Source organism: Humulus lupulus, chromosome X (genome assembly GCF_963169125.1).
Source record: "Humulus lupulus chromosome X, drHumLupu1.1, whole genome shotgun sequence".
Classification (NCBI taxonomy): Eukaryota; Viridiplantae; Streptophyta; class Magnoliopsida; order Rosales; family Cannabaceae; genus Humulus; species Humulus lupulus.
Genome location: NC_084802.1, coordinates 73,746,722 through 73,764,908, shown reverse-complemented (window position 1 = coordinate 73,764,908; position 18,187 = coordinate 73,746,722).

Here is an 18,187-nt window from a genome sequence, read left to right as displayed (position 1 = left end):
AGAACTTGGTTTTAGGCCTCGGGATCGTTCCTGCTACCCGGATTAGTGGGGATTGATGTCCCAGAGGCTAGATCTTGGTTTCGGAACCCTTAATTATCATTTTATTGATGGTGTCCCATATTTGGTTATGATTAGGTGACCGCTAAAGGACTAAAAGCTAGACCGTTCTCAAGGGTCGTTCTTCTATTCATTCTAGCTCGAATCAGAGGTAAGAAAACTACACCCCATATGTGACATGCATGGTTATTCTTGAGGCATGTTGATTGTGTAAATGTGGACCTGGATTGATTATTGAATGCTTAGAAAATCTTGCTCACTTGTGCATGGTACTCACTCATTAATCAGATTTGGCAAAGGTGTCAGTATCAACTGTGAAGCTGTGACTCATTAGTCAGGTTCGGCAGTGGTACTTGGCACTAGTCACATAGTGCTGACTCATAAGTCAGGACGGCCTCAGCATGTTCAACGAAAGCCAATAAAGATTAGATCTAATCAATATCTCCATTAAATGACTCAGAAGAGCGTTAACGCCGGACCGACCTCAAGTTCGATGAATACTATAAGCGCTTGTGTGACTTACCCATCAGCCACTCATCTGTTAAGTTAGAGACTTACCCATCAGTCTTTCATCTGTTTAAGGCTAGTGGCTTACCTAGCAGCCACTCTTCTGTTTAAATTAGTGACTTGCTTGTCAGTCACTTAGTATGGTTTTCTAGAACCTCAAGTGATATTCACTCATCTGTTTAAGAGATATAAGCTCTGTGTGATTATAATGATAATCCTTTGATAATGTTTATATACAATACTGTGTTTTCTTGCTGGGCTTTGGCTCATGGGTGCTATGTGGTGCAGGTAAAGGGAAAGAAAAGCTCACCCAGCCTTGAGTGGAGAGCTTAGGTGGTGATTTGTACATATGCGGCCGCTTGACCACTACGGCGAAGGAGTTCTCAGAGGAACTAGAGGGTTTACCTTATTTTTGCCGCTTAGGTCGGTGGGTTTGTAATTTTGAAATAGTAATGACCATTTTGAGTTGTCAATAACTTGTAAATGTTCTTGTGGGCTCATGAACAGTTTTATGTATTAAATAAAACATATCCTTTCCTTTTTGTTGTTTTTTTCACCTTAACCTGTTAATAACACTTAGAACACGTTTTTAACCAAAGGACTCGGGTAGCGGGTTAAATTTCTGGTTCACCGTTCACTGTAATGGTTTTGGGGTAACCAGGGCGTTACAACTTGGTATCAGAGCCTGCCAAGGTTAAGGTTCCTGTAGATTGGCTGGGCATGTACACACATCACTGAAGTCAAGCTCGACTCATGGTTTGGTGACTATTTATGTAGTTATATGTATAACTGCTTAAATATAGTATATATGCTTTACCTGTATGCATGAGACACCATGTTAAACCTGTGCCCTGAAATAATATATCCACAGCCACTGTGTGCTAATTAGTATTGAAATTGTTGGAGCATACTCATCAGTATTGTTGATTATGAATTATTATGTGATACATGCTGAGTGCTAAATGTTATAAACATGTATCTGCCTGAATAATTGTATGACTGTGGAATATGATAATTGTCTGCTTGTTCTTGGATCGTATGGTGGCAAGAGGTTTAGTTATTACTACCTGACTGGCTGTATTGATCAATATTTCAGCAAGGTATCAGATAAGAATGAATCCAGGTCAGACAGATACTTCAGCTGGCCAGAGTGATTAGGGCCAGAATAATAATAACAGCCAGGGTCAAGAGAATGACCAGTCACAGATTCCCCAGTCAGCTCCTGCAAATTGGTAGCAGTTGTTTAAAGATTTGCAGGCAACAGTGTTGACACAGGGAGAGGAGCTTGGTCTCCTGAGACAGAAGCAAGCGCCTGCAGTGGCTAGTGTATCAGAGGCACCTCCTGTGTTGGTCCCAGTAGTAGAGTAGCTGCCTGAGGTAGGAAATAAATGGGAACCTCTTTATGAAAGGTTCAGGAAGCAACAACCTCATGTATTTGAGGGCAGTGCAGATCCTGCCAAAGCGGAGCAATGGATGAGTATGATTATCACTATCCTTGATTTTATGAGGGTAACTAGTAATGAGAGGGTGGCCTGTGCCACCTATATGTTTTGGGAGGATGCCCGGATTTGGTGGGAGGTGATTACCCAGACCAAGAATGTTAATGCCCTGAGCTGGGAGGAGTTTTAGACCTTGTTTAATGAAAAATATTATAATGATGCTATCAGGGCGGCCAAGGCTGAGGAATTCATTTGGATACTTCAGGGAAGTTTGTCAGTCACTGAGTATGCCTTAAAGTTTGATCATTTGGCAAAATTAGACATGGAACTGGTGCCCACTGATGGGACTAGGAGAGAGAGATTCCTACAGGGGCTACAGCCCAGATTAGCCCGTGATGGACGTATCACCACTGTGGCTGGGGTTACTACCTAAGCACAGGTGGTTGATGTAACGTCCTACGTTTTTGGGTACCTTTTAACGACTCGGGTCGGGATTTTTCCCCCGGGTTAAGAATATTATTTTAAATAATATTATATTTTGTTTGTAAGTATTCCATGAGTTATTGCTAGCCAAAATATGAATTTTGTGACTTTGAAAGTCAAGATAAGACTTTCGGTCCTGGGCCGACACAAAAACCCTGATCGGGTAAAAATCTCGGAAAATAAAATGAAAAATCATGGAAATTATATGTTGGGCATAAAATACATTCATAAAAGCTAAAGTTTGGTCAAAAATAATAAACCTAAAAGAAAATGGAAATTTTAGGGCATTTTGTGGTAAATGCCTAATTTTACCGAAATGGGGAATTTTATTCCATGAATGGACTTTAGGTTAAATTTTATTATGTGATTAATTAAATTAAATGTTAGAGACATTTAATTTAATTAATTAATGTTAAGTTTGGTGATTAAAACTTAATAAAAGTGAAAAAGGTGTCAAAAGCCAATTTGGACTTTTCTTCTTATGAAACATTTATTAACCTTTATAAAAATATATATATATATATAACATAGATAAAATAAAGAGGGTGGCCGGCCATGTGGTTTTTAGAGTTGTGTGAACCCAATTTTATAAAGTTTAAAGCCCATTTAATTAAGAAGTCAAGTGGGCAAGTGGGTAGAAAATCACTCAAGTATTTTGTGATATTTTGAAGAGTTATGTGAGCAATTCCAACCGTAAGAACCGACCACTCTCCCTCTCTCATTCACTCATCTGATTTTTGAAGACCTCTCAAAGTGTTCTCTCAATATTCAACCTCAAGAACACCAAGGAAAACTTGGAGGCTAAGTCTTGGTCTAGGAAGAATTTTCCCTAAGGTAAAGCTTCACTAATCTAGGCTTTTGTACAGTTTTAAGCATAGAGTTTCAAATAGCTAATTAACTATGTTGTTGGGGGAAGTTGGTTAGGGTTTTTGAAAGGTTTTGAAGGAGTCAAAGCTTATAGGAAGGTCCAAACCTTAAGCAAGAACACCAAAGAGGTAAAAAGTTTACTTTTGATGATTTTGTTGTAGGGTTTTTAGTTTTAAGCATTATTTTGTATATCTAATGCTTAAAGTTTCATGTTGGTGATGTAATAAGGTTATGGTAGTTGTTTAATAATTTTTATGATGCATGTGTATTGATTTTTTGAAAATGGGAACCAAAACCCCCAAGGGTTTTGTAGGATACCTTAAAACAAAACATGTTTTGAGCTGTGACTTCCAAGGGGTCAAGCAGCCACTGTATATTGGTTTTGTAAAATTAAATTTTACTGTGATGTTGTTGAGATTGAGTACATAAAATTGAGCTTTTGAAACACTAAAAAATGTTTAGAAATGAGTAAGTTATGCTATTTCAAAGTTTAGGTAAAAAACTGTTTTTTCGTATTCTTATTTTCGGAACCAAGTTTGGACAGCCACTGTATAGGGCAAATGAACCCAGTTTTTTCTAAAATTTTGTGGACATATTGCTGGCATAACCTATTATTCCACTGTAAAATTTGGTAAGAAAATATTGAACGGTTTGAAATTTATTAACTGTCAAATTTTGGAAAAAATAAGGGCTTGAAAATAAGGTCATTTTTATCTCATTGTTGGAAAATGATTTCACCAATCAAAAATGCTCATTTTGACCTAAGATTTTACAAAGACCTAAATGGCATAACAAAAATGGAATTGGGAAATTTTGGTAACAATTGGGTAAGTAAATTTCAAGTTATGAACTAACGAAGTATGTAGTTAAAAATGTGAAAAATAGGCTTTTCACACTTAGTGTAAAAATGATATTTTGGAACATAAGGTAAAAAGTAAAATTTTGCTTATTTCAAGATATAAATTGGTAAGTCTTGAAATCATATTTTCACTAAAATTACCCCTTTGAGTTTAAATGAATTATTTTTATTAAAGAGTTTTTATTCTTTCTAAAAATAAGAGATTTAATTTATTAATAGTTAATAAATTAAAAGAGGGTTTAAAACCCTATATTTTGAGAAAATAATTAAATGAAGTATTTTTCTAATAAGTAAAAATTGATTAATTGCTTTCAGAAAATTAATTAGTCAAGATGAGAAATTTATAACGGTTTTCCTAATTAAGACAAATTAGGCAATTTTCTTAAAACGGTTTTTAGATATTAAAACCTTAAGAAAAATAAAAGGGAAAAATTAAGAGTTTATTTTCTTTAAAAATAATTAAGGAATTTATTTGTATTTTCTGGATATAATACCGGCTAAAATCTTACATATTTTAACCGACTAGTCGAAAGTGCGGGTTAATAGTGATACCTTGAAAGAATAAGATTTTTAGCGGGTTGTGGGGAAATACCATTGTGATACCCGAGCCTAGGTATCGAGACCTTAGGATAGGTCTCCCCGAGACTTAGGGTTTAGTCTCGAATATTTTGTATGACTTTCCTTAATAGGTTTAAAACCAAGTAAGGATTATAAATCCTTACAAATGACTTTTATTAAAATGACCAAACTGCCCAAAATAATAATAATGAATTATGAGTGCCATAATTAATCCGAGTATACTGTATGGATAACTACAGTATTGGCTAAGCGTAACTGGACTGAACGTTGGAGGGTGAAAACCTGCTGAGCGCTAAGGACTCCAAGTAAGTCAACTTATATTGTATGGCTGCAACATGAAATGATTATTGTCTTGTATGTTAGTATAGGGATACATGCATATATATAGGCTGTCATAGAAAGTTGCTTAGAGACGTTAGTCCAGTGAGTGCTAATTTAGAAAATATGAACGGTAGAAGTCCGTCATATCCTAGACGGTTGATCCCCGTCACACTGCTTGATTTTATTTATGTCCGGTTCATTACCGCGACGAGTGGCCATGAGATGAGGATAAGCTGGTTAAACCTAGGGGCGCCAAGATAAATGGGACCTAGGGGCCCTCATGCTTACTTAATCATTGGACGGTTAGAATCCGAGCAAGTGCTCTGATAAGTTATTCCCGGATAGCAGCCGTGAATATTGGCCATTCAGTGAGAGTGCCTAGAGATACTAAGGGTTGCCAAGATTGAGTGAGGCTGAACACCCTAGGGGCAACTGCTCACCAGCACCACTGATTAACATAGAAGTCTCTGTAAAACCGTGTAAATTGGATTACACTCTTGAATATGTAGCGATGCCCTAAGTAACACGATAGTCACCCTTGATGAGAATATTTATTGGCTAGATCTTAGAGTGGAGACTCGGTTCTCTTTTACAGATTAGCAATTATGTTGGAGGGCGCGTTACACCTGAATTGTTGGAAATTGTCGAGCGTTGGTCTCGAATTATATGGTGATATAATATATCTGCTTGCTCTGGGATTTTCTGAGTGCAGGGATATAATTGTTGATAAGATATAGTTGTGATATAATATATCTGCTTGCTCTGGGATTTTCTGAGTGCCGGATTTTTATCTAGTTATGAATTAATTTATCAATGGTTATCAGGCATGACCATAAGTTTGCCAGGATGCTTTAGCGTTCTTGAAATTGATTGTGTAGGGTCCGGATGGGTCCGGAACCCTAATTCTCTATATGCTTTGTTTGGAAGTTGATCTTACTAAGCGTTTTCGCTTACCTAGTTGTTTCATGTTGTAGGTAAGTGCAAGGGCAAGGCAGAGCAGTGAGCGCTGGAGTCTTCCTTGCAAATGTACATGTGGACCGACCTTTTGGGAAGCCTTATTATTTTTGGAAATGTTGTGTAATTTTCCTAAACTAGGCTCACTCTAATCTTTATAAAACATGTTTGTAACTAAATGTTAAGTATGGCCATACGACTTTTTAAAAAGTTTTTTTTCTATTGGTTTTTGAGACATTTTGTTAAATGAAAACATTTATATTTCCGCATTATCGAGTCTTGAAAATCCGGGTCGTTACAGTTGAGAAGGCACTCACAGCTGAGAGTGCAGAGAACAGGATCTGGCGTGACAGTGCAGCCAAAAAGGATTTCAGGAGGACAGTTCCTCCATTTGTGGGTTCAGGTAGGGGTGTTGGCCCCAGTGATCAGAAGAGGAAGGTTCCTGACACCTTCCCAGTTCCAGGTCCTGATAGGAGGCCCCGTGGTATTACAATGGGTCGTCCAGGGGGTAGTGCAGCCTGGAAGACTCATCCTGAATGCCCTAGATGCAAGAGGCGTCATTTGGGAGAGTGTAGGGCAAAGGCCTGCTACTTATGTGGAGCAGTGGGTCATTTTAAGAAAGATTTCCCTCAGGTAAGAAAAGAAGAACCCAGAAAGGCGGACAGCATGGCCCCAGCTCGAGTGTTCGCATGGACTCAAGCAGAAGCTGAGGCTTCTCCCTCAGTTGTTACAGGTCTGCTTCTTAGTGCTGGAACCCCTTATAATGTATTGATTGATTCTGGTGATACACACTCATTTTTTTCTAGTAGTATTATTGATAGACTATGTAGACCTTGTGATTTCTATGCTGTGGGGTTCGGTACCTTGTTACCCATTGGAGAGTTAGTGGTATCCAGGAGATGGGTCAGATCTTTGCCAGTGACAGTGGAGGGCAGAGAGTTATCAGTGGACTTGATAGAGTTTGTTATGACTGACTTCGACATGATATTGGGTATGGATTGGTTGGCAAAGTATGGGGCGACTATTGATTACAGAAGGAAGATGGTCACCTTTGAGCCTGAAGGTGAGGATCCTTTTGTGTTTGTTGGTGCTGTGCATGGACCTTGCATTCCTATGATTTCTGTATTGAGAGCTAGGGATCTATTGCAAAGAGGTTGTATTGGATTCTTAGCCATGTGGTTAATACCACTCAGGTCATGCCAGTGAGACGAGAAGATACCAGACTTGTTTGCGAGTTTTTGGATGTGTTTCCAGAAGATTTTCCAAGGTTGCCACCGCACAGAGAAATTGAGTTCGTTATAGAACTCGCACCAGGGACGGAGCCAGTGTCTAGAGCGCCTTATGGAATGGCCCCAGCTGAGCTAAAAGAATTAAAAGTGCAGTTGCAAGTGCTGTTAGATTTGGGTTTTATCAGACCTAGTTTCTCACCTTGGGGTGCGCCAGTTCTGTTTATGAAGAAGAAGGATGGTTCTCTGAGAATGTGTATTAATTACAGAGAACTGAATAAGATGACAATTAAGAACAAGTATCCTTTACCAAGGATAGATGATCTGTTTGATCAGTTGCAAGGCAAGAAGGTATTCTCTAAGATCGACCTTCGTTCTGGTTATCATCAGTTGAGGGCCAAGGAGGGAGACATACCGTAGACTGCTGTTCGTACTAGGTATGGGCATTATGAGTTTTTAGTCATGTCATTTGGATTGACTAATGCCCCTGCTGCTTTTATGGATCTAATGAACAGAGTGTTCAAGGATTATCTGGACCAGTTTGTGATCGTCTTCATCGATGATATTCTGGTGTATTCTCAGACTGAGTCAGAGCATGAACAACATCTGAGGTTGGTTCTACAGAGACTAAGGGAACACAGATTGTTTTCCAAGTTCAAGAAATGTGAGTTATGGTTATCTCAGATACCCTTTCTTGGGCATATTGTCAGTAAGGAGGGGATTAAGGTAGATCCAGCAAAGATTGAAGTGGTCAAAGATTGGCCAAGGCCAAAGAATGCTTCTGAGGTTAGAAGTTTCCTTTGATTAGTAGGTTATTATAGGCATTTTGTGGAAGGGTTCTCAAAGATTGCTACTGCATTGACTGAGCTAACAACTTCCAGGACCTGAAGAAGAGATTGTTTACAGCTCCGATTCTGAGTCTTCCAACAGATCAGGAGAAGTTTGTGATTTACTGCGATGCTTCTCATCAGGGTTTGGGCTGTGTTTTGATGCAATCAGATAAGGTAATTGCTTATGCTTCTTGTCAGTTGAAGGAGTATGAAAAGAGATATCCTACTCACGATTTAGAGTTGGCGGCTGTGGTTTTTGCTTTAAAGATATGGAGGCATTATCTCTATGGAGAGAAGTGTGAGATCTATACAGACCACAAAAGCCTGAAGTACTTCTTCACCCAGAAAAACTTGAATATGAGGCAAAGGCGTTGGATGGAGTTAGTAAAATATTATGACTGTGAGATTCTGTATCATCCAGGAAAAGCCAACATAGTAGCTGATGCTTTAAGCAGGAAGGGTCCGGGACAGATTCATGGTATGAGGCTGATAGCCAGGGAGTTAGTAGATGATATGACCAGAGCTAGTATAGAGTTGCTGGTGGGCCAGCTGGCTAATATTACACTACAGTCTACGCTGTTAGAGAGAATTAAGGAGGGTCAGATGAGTGATCCACACCTAATCAAGATCAGAGAGGATGTTCTGGTTGGATCATCCAGAGATAATACAGTGTTTGAGTTAGGCTTGTTGAGGTACAAGGGGAGGATATGTGTTCCGTTAGACACTGCCTTGAGACGAGAGATTCTGGATGAATCTCATACTACACCTTACTCTTTGCATCCAGGCACCACGAAGATGTATCAGGATGTGAGATCATTGTATTGGTGGCCAGGGATGAAGAGAGATGTAGTAGAATATATGGCTAAGTGGTTAACATGTCAACAGGTCAAGGCTGAGCATCAGAGGCCGGCAGGGTTATTGCAGCCTCTGCATATCCCAGAGTGGAAGTGGGAAGACATCACGATGGATTTCGTGGTGGGCTTACCCAGGACGGTTGGTCAGCATGATTCTATTTGGGTGATAGTGGATCGCTACACCAAGTCAGCTCACTTTCTGCCAGTGAGGACTACTTATACAGTTGACCAGTATGCAGATCTATATGTGAGAGAGATCGTGCACCTCCATGGAGCACCTAGGTCGATCATGTCAGATCGGGACCCTACTTTTACTTCCAAGTTCTGGGGAAGTTTGCATAAGGCCATGGGGACACAGCTGAAGTTCAATACAACTTATCATCCTCAGACAGATGGGCAATTTGAGAGGACGATCCAGATTCTGGAAGACTTGCTGAGAGCATGTGTGCTAGACTTTGGTGGATCTTGGAGTAAGTATTTACCTTTGATAGAGTTCTCCTACAACAACAGCTATCAGTCTACCATTGGAGTTGCACCTTATGAGATGATGTATGGTAGGAAGTGCAGATCTCCCATTCATTGGGATGAAACAGGTGAAAGGAGATACTTGGGTCCTGAGGCAGTTCAGAGGACCAGTGAGGCTATTGAGAAGATTAGAGCTCGGATGCTTGCTTCATAGAGTAGACAGAATAGCTATGCAAATCCCAAGCGCAGGAACGTGGAGTTCCAAGTGGGAGACTATGTCTTCCTTAGAGTCTCGCCATGGAAAGGGGTGAGAAGGTTTGGGAAGAAGGGCAAGCTGAGCCCTAGATTTGTAGGTCCATTTGAGATCCTGGAGAGGATTGGCCAGGTGGCTTACAGATTGGCCTTGCCTTCGGCATTGTCAACTGTACATAATGTGTTTCATGTTTCAACTCTTCGGAGGTATGTATTTGATGTGAATCATATTTTGAGTTATGGGGATCTGGAGCTTGAGACAGATCTCTCCTTTGAGGAGCAGCCAGTTCAGATACTTGACAGAAAAGATAAGCTACTCAAGAATAAGATGATACCTTTGGTTAAGTTGTTGTGGAGGAATAGCAAGGTCGAGGAAGCGACCTGGGAGCTAGAGTCAGATATGCAGAGGTCAGTATCCCGAGCTGTTCAGGTAAATTTTGAGGACGCAATTTCAGGAAGGAGGGATAGTTGTAATGCCCCGAATCCCTAATGCAGTTTAATGGCTGGATTAGCAAGCCGGGAGGGCCATAACTATTTAATTATGCCATTAAATGAATATATGCATGTTTATGTGAATTATATTATAATATGACGTTATATGCATGCATGTAAGTCCACATTTGAATATTATGATGTTTTGATAATTTGGCCCATTGAGGGCATATTTGAGTATTTGGGTGCATAATGTGATTTGTGTATGAGATTCCATTATTATGGAGATATATTCGAGCTATTCGGCATGAGACGATCTTATATTATGAATTAGGGGTTTTGTCATAACGGGGGTCTTTTATTGGGATATTGAATTATGAGAATGTTATTTGATGATAATTAGGAGTTATTGAGATCAAGGTGAAATTCTAGAAGTTTTGACTATAATATCCCCAGGAGTTATTGAGATAGAACGTACGTTATAAAACCTCTTGTTCTTCCCCGTTAGCTCATTTTTACCGTTCGAAGCGTTTTCGAAGATATCTTGAGTTCTAGGAGTCGGAATCAAGCGAGGATCGAGGCATAGCGATCCTAGGAAAGATTACAAGCTTCTTGACCGAAGGATTTGACGAGAAACAACCCAATCGAAGGTAATCTAAGTTTAAAGTTTTGAGTTTTTAGAGTTTCTAAGCTTTGGATTGGCTTTTGAGAATTGTTGAATTTTTGGTTTGATTGAACCTTAGGTTTTGATGGTTTTGGACCATTGGGAAGCTTGGGAACTTTGATTTGATGATTTGGTAATGTTTAGGCATGAATTTTGAGGCCTTGGGATGTTGGACAATAAGTTTGGGCGTGCTCTGGGTTGGGAGCCGCGGCCCTAGCTCGAAGAAGCAAGTGGGAGGATTTGTGCTTGCTGGGCGTCGCGGCCCTTGCTTCATTGGTGGCTGGGGGCCGCGGCCCAAGGTGTCAGGGCCGCAGCCCTTGAGCAGGGTTGATCCCTTTTGAGTGTTTTGGCCCCGGGAACCTGGTTTTAGGCCTCGGGATCGTTCCTACTACCCGGATTAGTGGGGATTGATGTCCCAGAGGCTAGATCTTGGTTTCGGAACCCTTGATTATCATTTTATTGATGGTGTCCCATATTTGGTTATGATTAGGTGACCGCTAAAGGACTAAAAGCTAGACTGTTCTCAAGGGTCATTCTTCTATTAATTCTAGCTCGAATCAGAGGTAAGAAAATTGCACCGCATATGTGACATGCATGGTTATTCTTGAGCCATGTTGATTGTGTAAATGTGGACATGGATTGATTATTGAATGCTTAACAAATCTTGCTCACTTGTGCATGGTACTGACTCATTAGTCAGATTTGGCAAAGGTGTCAGTATCAACTGTGAAGCTGTGACTCATTAGTCAGGTTCGGCAGTGGTACTGGGCACTAGTCACATAGTGCTGACTCATAAGTCAAGACGGCCTTAGCATGTTCAACGCAAGCCAATAAAGATTAGATCTAATCGATATCTCCATTAAATGACTCAGAAGAGCGTTAATGACGGACCGACCTCAAGTTCGATGAATACTATAAGCGCTTGTGTGACTTACCCATCAGTCACTCACCTGTTAAGTTAGAGACTTACCCTTCAGTCTTTCATCTGTTTAAGGCTAGTGGCTTACCTAGCAGCCATTCTTCTGTTTAAATTAGTGACTTGCTTGTCAGTCACTCAGTATGGTTTTCTAGAACCTCAAGTGATATTCACTCATCTGTTTAAGAGATATAAGCTCTGTGTGATTATAATGATAATCCTTTGATAATGTTTATATACAATACTGTGTTTTCTTGCTGGGCTTTGGCTCATGGGTGCTATGTGGTGCAGGTGATGTGTACATATACGGCCAAGGAGTTCTCAGAGGAACTAGAGGGTTTACCCTATTTTTGCCGATTAGGTCGGCGGGTTTGTAATTTTGAAACAGTAATGACCATTTTGAGTTGTAAATAACTTGTAAATTTTCTTGTGGGCCCATGAACAGTTTTATGTATTAAATAAAACATATCCTTTCCTTTTTGTTATTTTTTTCACCTTAGCCTGTTTATAACACTTCGTTTTTAACCAAAGGACTCAGGTAGCGGGTCAAATTTCTGGTTCACCGTTCACCTTAAGGGTCTGGGGTAACCAGGGCATTACACCTTCAGTTGTCTAGAAGTATAGGCTATCACCTACCCAACTTTCATCAATACACAACCCAAACCCTGCCTCGAAGCATCGCAGTAGACCACAAACTTTTCCTTGTATGATGGAAGACTCAATACCGGAGCGGTAATAAGTTGACGTTTCAACTCCTTGAAACTATTCTCACATCAATTTGTCGAGACATACTTGGTCTTCTTACGCGCCAGCTCAGTCAATGGTGTTATTATTCTTGAGAATCCCTCAAGGAATCGCCGATAGTATCCTACTATTCCCATGAAGCTTCTAAACTCTGGTACACGACTTGACCTCAGCCAATCTCTCACTGCCTCTATCTTAGTTTGGTCCACCAGAATCCCCTCCTTACTCACAATATGGCCTAGGAATGTTACTTGGGGTAACCAGAAATCGCACTTACTAAACTTAGCATACAACTTGTGCTCCCTCAACCTCTGTAGTGCCAAATAGAGATGTTGCGCATGTTCTTCTTATGATTCAGAGTAGACTAGTATATCATCAAGGAATACTATTACAAACTTATCCAAATAATCCTTGAATACCCTATTCATCTAATCGATGAAGGTTGTTGGGGCATTGGTTAACCCAAAAGACATGGCCAAGAATTCATAATGTCCATACCTTGTACATAGAGCGGTTTTTGTTATGTCTTCTTCCTTAATCCTTAGTTGATTGTAGGCAGACCGAAGGTCAATCTTAGAGAATATCATCTTCCCTTGTAACTGATCAAAAAAATCATCAATCCTGGGCAGTGGGTACTTATTCTTAATAGTCAACTTATTCAACTCTTGGTAATCGATGCACGTTCTTGAGGACCCATTCTTCTTGTTGACAAACAGCAGTGGAGCACCCCACGATGAAAAGCTGGGTCTAATGAATCCTAGATCCAGTAATTCTTGCAACTGAATCTTTAGTTCCTTTAACTCTCCTGGAGCCATGCTATAAGGTGTCCTCGATACTAGTTCTGCACCCAGTGCCAATTCTATGACAAATTCGATCTCTCGGTGTGGTGGAAATCCTGGCAGGTCTGCTGGAAATATATTAGGAAACTCACATACCATTCTAGTCTCACCTTGTCCAACCGAAACAACCTTAGAGGTATCTACTACGTTTGCTAGGAATCCTATGCAACCTTCTTGCAACAGGTCTCTCGCTCTCAATACTTAGATCATAGGTATTTGTGGTCCACTCACTGCCCCACAAACACGAAGGGTTCCTCTCCTTCAGGCTTAAAAGTCACCATCCTTTGCTTGTAATCTATCATCGCCCCATACTTTGCCAACCAATCCATCCCCAATATCATATCAAAATCATCCATCACCAGTTCAATCAAAACCACAGAAAATTCCCTATTGTTCATCTCTACTGGTAACACTCTAACCCACCTCCTAGATATTACCAGTTCCCCAGTTGGCAACACACTTCTAAATCCCCTAGCATACAAATTACAAGATCTACACAGACAGTCTATCACTCTAGCAGATACAAATGAATGAGTAGCTCCTGAATTAATCAATGCAATAAACAAAGAACCAGCACTAGAAATCTGACCTGTCATAACTGAGGGACTAGCCTTAGCTTCGGTCTGGGTCAAAGTATACACTATGGCTGGAGTGAGGTTATCGCTCCTCTTTAGTTCCTCTTTCTTAACTTGTGGACAGTCCATCCTCAAATGGTTGACACTCCCACACACAAAACACTCTCTAACTCTGCATCCTCCCAGATGGCATCGTCGATACCGTGCACACTCTGGGTAGCTTCTCCAGTTCTGTCCCCCGCCCCGATGGCCACCAAAATCACCGTGTGCCCTCCTATCAAGACCAGGAGGAGTAAAAAATTCTAGGGCCTTTCTCTTTTGCTCACTGGGGCCACAACCTTGGCCAAAACCAGTGAAGGGAGGCACCATCCTTCGAGCATCACGCCTTGTAGCGCATTCCTTCCATATATACTCTTAAGTACCCTCAGCCGTAAGGACTTTTTCCATTTCTTGAGCGTAGGTAGTAGTCCTTGGACCCAATGTTATCTTGACATCTCGGGCTATCATTACATTCAACCCCCTTGAAAAGTGGTCTCTCCTTGCCATATTAGTACGCACCGAATCTGGTGCGAACTTAGTCAAAGTGTACACTATGTTACAGTCATTTTGTTCTGAGTTAGATTGGTGAATTCATCCGCCTTTGATGCCCAAACTGCAACACTGTAGTACTTCTCATTAAAAACATCCCTGAATTCATCCCAAGTCATAGTAGTCACATCTCTCCTCTGAGACACAACTTCCCACCAGATGCGAGCATCATCCCTTAACATATAGAGAGCATAAGCCACCCTCTCCTTTGCTTCCACCCTCATAAAATCCAATATAGAAAAAATCATTTTCATCCACTGCTCTGCCCATAGTGGGTCTGGACCTCCCTCAAAGGTGGGAGGGTGCCGCATTCTAAACCTCTCATACAGAGGCTCCCATCTATTCTCCATCACAAGCTAAGCTGGCACTGGTGCCATAACCTGTGGGGCCTATAACCCAACATCCCAAGGAGGAGCCTGCTGTCTCAGCTCTTGGAGTTCATCTTCAGTTCTCTGAAGTTTGGCTTGCATTTCTACAAACATCTGTTGTCAATTTTGTGGGGCAGGTGGATGGACCTGACCCTGGTATTAATTCTTGGCCATATTGTCACGGAATCGATCTGATCACCGAGGCATAACTTCAATATGCGTGCAATCAATGACGTCACACATCAGGCACAATAACAACATCCATAGAAAACAAGCGCCAGTTCAACTGATTAACCACACATAACAAACCAACACAATGCACACACAACATAATCATGTAATAATCAAAGAGGCCATGTCCTAGCAATATATATACATCATGCTCTATATATATTAATGATTCAAATAGGCAATCCAGATTATTAATTAAACAGATAGTTCACTTAAAAAATAGACTAACCCTGAGTCGAGCATGTCTCTGGTAGTGAGCGTACATGTTCAGTCAATCTCCAAGAACCATAATCCTTGGCGCGCTCTAATACCATGTTGTAACGCCCTTGTACCCTAGAGTTGTTACCATGTGATTTTAAAATGTGAAATTAACTCACTAATCGAGGTTTTAGACCAAAAAATGTTATTAAATTAAAAAAGAGATTCATTTAATAAATTTCCATAAAAAGGTTTAACCATCCATTAAATTTATAGAAACTTACATGGGATCCCAAAAGGTTGTTTATAACATATATACAACTCAAAATGCTTTACGTAGTCAACCTACACGACAAATTTGGCCATTTACACAATGTTCCTCAAAACTACCCTAGACGTGGTGGCTAAGTAGGCCAAACATGTATGCACTACTCTATGCCCTCGAACTCAAGCTTTGTCGGCCTTAACCTTGCCCTTACCTACACCATAGAGCACCCATGAGCCAAGGCACAGCAAGAAAACTCCACAAAGATATCATATAACAACTCATTTTAATAAGTGCATAATTAATCTACCATAACTAAAATCCACAAATAGCGGCCTAAGCCGATCAAGCTGCGTTACTAGGCACCAGGTCCATGGTCCTAACCAAGTGGGTGAGTAAAACACCCTAGATGGCCATGCCATGGTGGCCTAGATATTCTTATTGCTGATCTCAGCCCTTGCCTATCCTGGCCCTTGTCGATCCGTCATAGACATATACATGACATAACAATTATAGATATTCACACATAACACTAAGGCAAGATAATCAAGCCATTGCCTGCTCTACGATCACATATAGTTTTCTTACCTTGCGCCCCTATCTGACAATACAAGGTGATCCCGAGCACGATCCCTAATCCCGAGCCTTAGCGCAAAAAACCTAGTCACATCGTAATAATAAATAACCATCACAATCTAAACCAATTAAAAGCTTCAGAATAATATACTAGCCTCAGGGACCTCGAATTCTACTAAACTGGTAAGTAGGATCCTTCCTGAGGCTCTAAGCTTGAGTTCCCGAGCCAAAAAACCCTAATTGGCTAACATTTTCCACTAGAACCGCTACCCTCCTCACATGTGTCGCGACCCTGTACAAGTCAGAGAGAAAACTTAGAATTTTCTCTACACACGTGTCGCGGCGTGCCCTGCCTAGCACCACGGCGCTAAGGCAATTCAGCGAATCCCCTTGGGCCACTGAGTTTATTCGAGTCATGACCCTATGAGGGTCACGGCATGTGGCGTGCTGCCCCATTGGCACACCACATGGGGCCATTTTGTAAGTGAGCATGCCTTCGTGCTTGATCATTAGTCAAGTCTTGCACCAAGCAACCTCATGGGGTAGGGTAGTGGCAATTTTATAATCATGCATATGTCTCCCAGACAAAAATCATATATGTTCCTGGGAAGACCTTGTATCCCTAGAAAGCTCCTTAGGGGGAGGTGACCTGGTGACTTAGGGAGGCACCATGGCCACCAGCAGATAGGGGCCAAAGCTGTATACTCCCTTGCCCTATCAAGGCTATATATTAATAAAACGATGTTTATCCATACTTGCCCTTGTATGGTCCCTTGTTGCCTATGTGTTACTTGTTTGTTATCTTCATTGGGCAATTGCGTGCCACTTACCTTGTTGTGTGCTTTGTGTTGTGTGGACGTTCCAAGGAATGACTTGCTTTGTGCTTGCTCATACTTCGTTATCACCCGTTGCATGTCCGAGATGTTTATGTGGCTAACCCCTTAGTTTGTTTGCTTGTAGGTGTGTGTTATAGGCTGACTTGGTAGCTTGAAGTGTCTGCAAGTGTCGCACGTTCCATCTACTTGGAGTACCTAAATAGTCGGCCCGTGACAGTTGGTATCAGAGCCAAGTTAGAAAAAGCTTGGAAAAACACACTAATGGTGAGCAACACTTAGAGGATCGAAGCACTTGAGAAGCGTGTGGGGGAATTAGATGGCCTGGACGAAAGGGTTAGGGATCTTTTCTCTACAAGTCATAACTCTGGATCGTCAGATGCAAGCAATCGCATAGCTGTGCTAGAGAAGGAAAACGATGTTCTCCTGTCCAGTATAATCGCGTTGGAGCAAAGAAACACTCCAACAAGTACTTCTGTTTCCCCTCGGTGGGAAGAGCGCATTGCGGTGGTGGAGCGCATACTGAAGGAACAACAAGTTTCCATAAATGACACTACGGAAGATTGCAGGGAGGCAGTTGGCGTGCTCAGAGAAGAAATGGCTGAGCTAACTACATAGGTAAACCTAACCTTGCGAGTGGTTGGGAACGCACCTACAATAGGGCCGATAGGTATGGAATATGGTCGAGTTAAAGTGCCCTAGCCGAGGCCCTATAACGGGGCTAGAGACACAAAGGACTTGGAAAATTTCCTCTTCGACGTGGAACACTATTTTAAAGCCGTGCGGGCTGATTCGGAAGAAGGAAAGGTCGCCATGGCTACCATGTACTTGTCAGGGGATGCCAAGGTGTGGTGGAGGACAAAGTATGATGACATAGAGAATGGTAGATGCACCATCACATCTTGGGTAGACTTGAAGAGAGAACTGAAGACGCAATTTTTGCCAAAAAATGTTGCCTACATGGCTCGACGTCAGTTGAGAGAGCTTAAACAAGTTAGGATAGTCCGAGAATATGTGAAGAAGTTTTCGGGACTAATGCTCGATATAAAGGACATGTCCGAAGTAGACAGGCTCTTCTGTTTCCTCGAGTGATTGAAACTGTGGGCCAAGCAAGAGCTTCAGAGACAGCGTGTGTCTGACCTAGCAACCACTCAAGGTGCTGCTGAACGCTTGACAGACTACACTTCGGAGAGCAGCCTGCCCAGAAGGGCTCCCCTCCAACCAGCTCAAGTAGCGCTGGGAGTAAGAAGTCTGGGAAGTCATGG